The 5,050-nt window shown below is 41.6% G+C and overlaps 1 long non-coding RNA gene across 1 annotated transcript; it reads left to right on the top strand.

Moving 5' to 3' along the window:
* The first annotated feature begins 1,060 nt into the window (after positions 1-1,060).
* On the top strand, positions 1,061-4,463 carry LOC119086509. Its single transcript, XR_005089808.1, has 3 exons — positions 1,061-1,139; positions 3,230-3,447; positions 4,350-4,463. It is a non-coding gene; the product is annotated as an uncharacterized LOC119086509 (long non-coding RNA).
* The last annotated feature ends 587 nt before the right edge of the window (positions 4,464-5,050 follow it).

Below are 5,050 nucleotides of genomic sequence, written 5' to 3'. Positions count from 1 at the left end.
GCAGTGTGTCCTGGGAAAGAAGGTGTACTTGGAGACGGCCTCTGGGGACTGGACGGTGAGAAGGGAAGAAACTGCAGCCTGCTAGACGGAGGTGTGCAAATTTCCCTCACTCCCCAGGAAGGGAGCTTCAGAATGCCTCTGAAACATTCAAGGTCTCCTTAAATAACAGGCTATGAATGAAAAATACAGGACTGCAGCAGTCCAGCTTCATCGTGAGTGTTTGAAGGTATCCAGAAAGCCCAATTTGGTCATTGTTTTCCCCAAAGACATAAAAATAGGAAACTAGGAGACAAGGCAAAATAACACATCTACTGTGAAAAGCCTAGGAGGAGCAACGGCCACAGAGCACCCACAGATGTTGCCCACAGATCAATATTTCCAAGGTCCAAGCCCAGCTGACCAGAGCTGACAGTCTCTGGGCTGTTATAATTTGCTAGCGAACTATGGTTTCTTCCTCTGTCCTACCCACACTGGGACACATTTAGTGGAAGTGGCTTTTAAATATCTATCCAGATACCTAAGATCCCAAAGCGACAAATCAATCATAAACATCATTTAGAGCAGGTCCTCATTTTATAGCTGGGCAAGTAAGAGGCACAGAGATATATAAAATGTCGGAATACATCTTGAACTCAGCATCTCTAAGTCCCAAGGGAGGCTAGATTGAGCATCTCAAGCAAAATCAAGTAGTGAGCAATAAGAAGCTGATTTCCAGGAGATTTGAAAGTGAGAAAAGACAAAAAATCATTGTTAAGATTTATTTTTAATTGTGTGTATGTGTGTTTGAGTGTATATGTGTGTATGTTCATGTGAGTATGTGTATTTGTGTGAGTGTGTATATGTGTGAACATACGTTTGTGTGTTCCTGAGTGCAGGTGCATAAGGATGTCAGACAAGGGCATTAGGTATCCTGCAGCCAGAGTAAGAAGCACTTTACGGTCCCCTATTGTAGGTACTGGTAACCAGCTGGAGTGCACTACAAAAGCAGTATATGCTCTTCAGCAGTGAGCTATTTCTTTGTCTCCAGCAAAATCTTATCTTAACCCCCCCCCTTCAAATATTGCAGATGCATATTGTAACTGGAGGAAAGGAGGCTTCAGAACCGAAGTGCTGGATTCAAGGCTGAGAGCTGCCACCCAGTAAGGCAATCGAGCAAGCTTTCCTCGTCTTGCAAAAGAAGGTTTAGATGAGACGGTATAGACAGGCATTTTAGCTGTGTGGAAGCTGTTCTTGACCTTGCTTTCTCGTTTTTGCTTCTCTATGACTGTGGCATGGCAGCATATCCTCTGTAGTCCTTTCTAGATTTGTCAGTGGCTTCCCCTTGTCTTCTGGTTCTCTTCAGCACTGGGCCTCTCCCAAGGTCAGTGTGTGGTCTTTGATTTTCTCAGTTTATGTCAAGGTTTAAGCCGTGCCATCAACTCTCAGGATGGAAACACAGCCCTTACACATCTGGTTCCGTGCTTCCATAGTGATTGGTGACTGCACATTCTCTTAGTTTTCCACTCTGGTTTCTTTATCCTCAAGCCTAAACAATCCCCATTCCAATTTTCTACTCTTTCCCAGTCTTGCTTTCTTCTCACCCACATCTCTATGGCTAGGAAGGTCTTGTTTTAATATGTAACTCAACCATTTCCTGTTTTATAGACCCTAAGTTACAGTACAGACTGGTTTTCCTAATGTCCTTCCATTGACAGGAAAGAGATAATACTTTTTCCAGTTTGGTTTTCTATATTTCCTGCATGCTTTATGTCCACGCCACTCTCAGGGGTTATCTTGTTAAATTTACTGGTGTTTCCTGGAAGTCCTGTCCATAATAAGTGATACTCAATGACCTTTCCAAAGACTGAGATCTCTGACAGGGCATCACTGGTGACATCTGCCCTGTTTACATGTTCAGATCTTCGCATAGCATGTGCCATGTAGTAAGATTGCAAATGTTTGTGGAAGGAGGGAATTTCATAATGGATCAGTGAGATGAGAGACATGTGATGGTGTCATATTGAAGTCTGTGTCCAACACCAAGAATGCAAAAATGCAAATTATCTTTAAAATGTTTGATATTATTTTCATCCAACCTATAAAAATAGTTCTCTGACTTGCTTATCTATGCATTTTCCCATCCTAAAATAAAAGGTTGAAGGCTCTTTAGAAGGACATCAATAGAGCTAAACTGAGTTCTTCCTGTAGACCAGCATTTACAGCTCTCCACATCAGCTATCCCTGATTGTAAATTTGCCTTGGCTCTTAATTATTCAAACACCAAGGGATCCATTTTCCCATTCTCCATTATGGCATGTCCATCCAAGGCTGCTCTCACCCTGCTTGTGCTGATTTTGCAGGTCTTCCTTTTCTGTTTTTTAATTTTTTTATTTTTCCCTTTTCTTAAAAAGTTCTAAACATTTAAAAATAGGTGCAATGCTGTATATTTTCATAGAATTTTCTCTGATTTTAAGGAAATTTTACTTTTCTGAATCATTACTTAACATAGTCTTTTGTCAGCCCTTAATATAGTTCAGTGGACATGAGAGCTGAATATTTGAAGTAAGAAAGCTTACGCCATCTGGTTTGGGTACATAAGGTATCTTAGTAATGAGTTATACTTAACAGTGACTGAGACCAAAAACAGCTGAGTATGATAGACCTGGTGATTCTTCTCAAACTCAGGTCGCATACTTCAGGGAACCATCTAATAGTGACTGATTTCAATTAAACAATTTGTATATGCGTGATAACCCCAAAATATGTAAATCCCCACTCTACCAATGTCTTTGTGAATATTAACACAGAGTTAGAAAATTACCCACACAATTTCTCAGGACATGCTCATACTCTGAAGCAGTTGTTCTGGAAAGTAACTGAGTAGATGGATTCATGCCTAATTAGTTTCTGTAAGTGTTGAGTATCAATAGAGTCATTGACTGAACTTAGATTTATAAGTTTTCACTATCCTGCCCTGAGTCTTGTCTCATATGAGCTGTAAAATTCCTGAGGGGTGAGGCTCTGTTCTCTTCACTGAAGAAAGATTCTTCCTAGGTGGATGTTGTTTAGATGCTACCATGGCAATTTTTCTCATCTTTATTCAGTTTATAGCTTTGAAAACTTTTCTTAAATTTGACAATTTTTTTAATTACTAAGGGTAATAAAGTAATACACCCTCCTCAATCTGTGCCATATGCCTATGATGAAGTTTATGAGTCTTTTATCTTTCTTATTTCTCTTCTTCTTCTAGGCAGTTTCCCTCGCCTTGATGGAAGGAAACCAAATCAACATAATGTCTTGACAATGCCTAGTCAAAGATGCAGAGAAAGGAAAGTCACAAAACAACAAACAGAATTCACCAAGTGTTTGATGAGCAATCGTATGCCTGGCGTATTCACTCACTGCTCCACGCCTGTTGAGCAGGTGCTCCATTCAGTCTCCATTCCACAATTAAGGAGACAGATCAATGTAAGTGAAACATTTTCAGCCTTATTTGAGCCTATTTATCTAATATATAACTGAAGAGAAGTAGCCTGCAAGGCCTTTAATCACTGCCAAGCCCCAGTCCTCCGAAGGGGACTTCAGCCTCTTGGCCAGTGTGACAGTGTTAATAACCTTCAAGTCAACCAGAAGGAAAGGAGAAGAAGTAAGCGCCATCTCCCCTGTGCTCCCTGGCCTTTGCACTGAAATGTCAGTGGACTGTTAACATAGCCTCATTTAGTGATTAGAAAGCCTGATTACCTGTAATTCAGAGGTTAGCAAATCCAGAACTGGGAAGTTTTCCTCTCATAAGGAAAGACCCCTCCCCCTCATTCTGAGGTTTATGAATTCCGCTTTTCTGTCATTGGAGGTTCCAGCCCTTGGAGCCAACAAGGCATGTCCCTTTTAAGATATTCACCATCACACACTGGGGCTGGTTCTGCCTTATGTTTATTATATCCGCATGCCCTGAGGACCAGTAAGAAGACTTGGGGTTTAATAACAAACAATGAAAAGCAGTGTCGTCGAGGCCCCTGAGGTTCCCTACAGCAAGACAATATTGCTCTCGTGGATCATGCAATCTCTTTATGCCATGCTCCTATTAAGGGGGTGACAGTGGCCTTCTAATAAGTGACACTTATTAGATTGTGCCCAAACAGGTCCAGTGCACACTTGTGGCCTTTGTAAAACCCCAGCACAAGCTTGTTCCCTGAACTGGGCCATGGCTTTCCACACCTTAAAGTCACACCCTTGGGGTTTTCAGTCGATGCACGACTAAAACTTGTTCCTCTGCTTCTTCTTCTCTTGTGCACATACAGTTGGAATTTCTGTGAAATTCTATAGTTTCACCTACTTGAGTAATAAATGATACACTGTATTTTATGCTCTAGGAATACTTTGGGCTAGCTGAGAACAGCACAAAATCGGAGCTAGCAGTATACTCTGGCAAGACAAGTGTCGTTTCATTTATATTTTAAGGTTGGTGTTCGTTTTCATTCAAGTATATGCGGGTGCTTGCATTGGGGTGAGTAGATGCCACATGTGTGAGGGTGCCTATGGAGGCTAGAAGAGGCCATTGGGTCCCCTGAAGCTGATGTGACAGGACACTATGCCTGACACGGGTGGAGGGATCTGAACTCGGTCCTCTGGAGGTGCAGGGAGAGCTCTTACCTGCTGAGCCTTCTCTGTAGCCTCTCCCCATTACATCATATTTATATGGCCATGTAATTCAGAGCTAGGTTTTCACTGGTAAACACATCCCTCTAGCATAATGAGTGTGCGTGTGCACAGCTGTCAGGCTAGATCAGTCCCATGAGGATTTGGGACAAGGCTTCTGTTCCTTTTTATTCTTCAAAACAAATAACTGTTGAATAAATAATTATTAATTTCCCTAAGCCTTCATGTAAATGTTTGTAATAATATATGCATTTGGGTCTGTTCCAGTATCCCTTTGGAGAATTAACCTCACTGAATTTTGTTTAATCCAGGTAGTTTAGATAGGTTTCCCCTCCCATTCCTCATCCATTCACCCTCATCCCTCTGTGCACTCAGGACCCACATATTTACTTTCTTCCCCTTTTCTTCTCTTCCT

The sequence above is a fragment of the Peromyscus leucopus genome, chromosome 22 (assembly GCF_004664715.2).
Source record: "Peromyscus leucopus breed LL Stock chromosome 22, UCI_PerLeu_2.1, whole genome shotgun sequence".
Taxonomy (NCBI): domain Eukaryota; kingdom Metazoa; phylum Chordata; class Mammalia; order Rodentia; family Cricetidae; genus Peromyscus; species Peromyscus leucopus.
The sequence above is the reverse complement of the archived record's forward strand: the minus strand, read 5'-3'. Positions and strand labels throughout refer to the sequence as shown.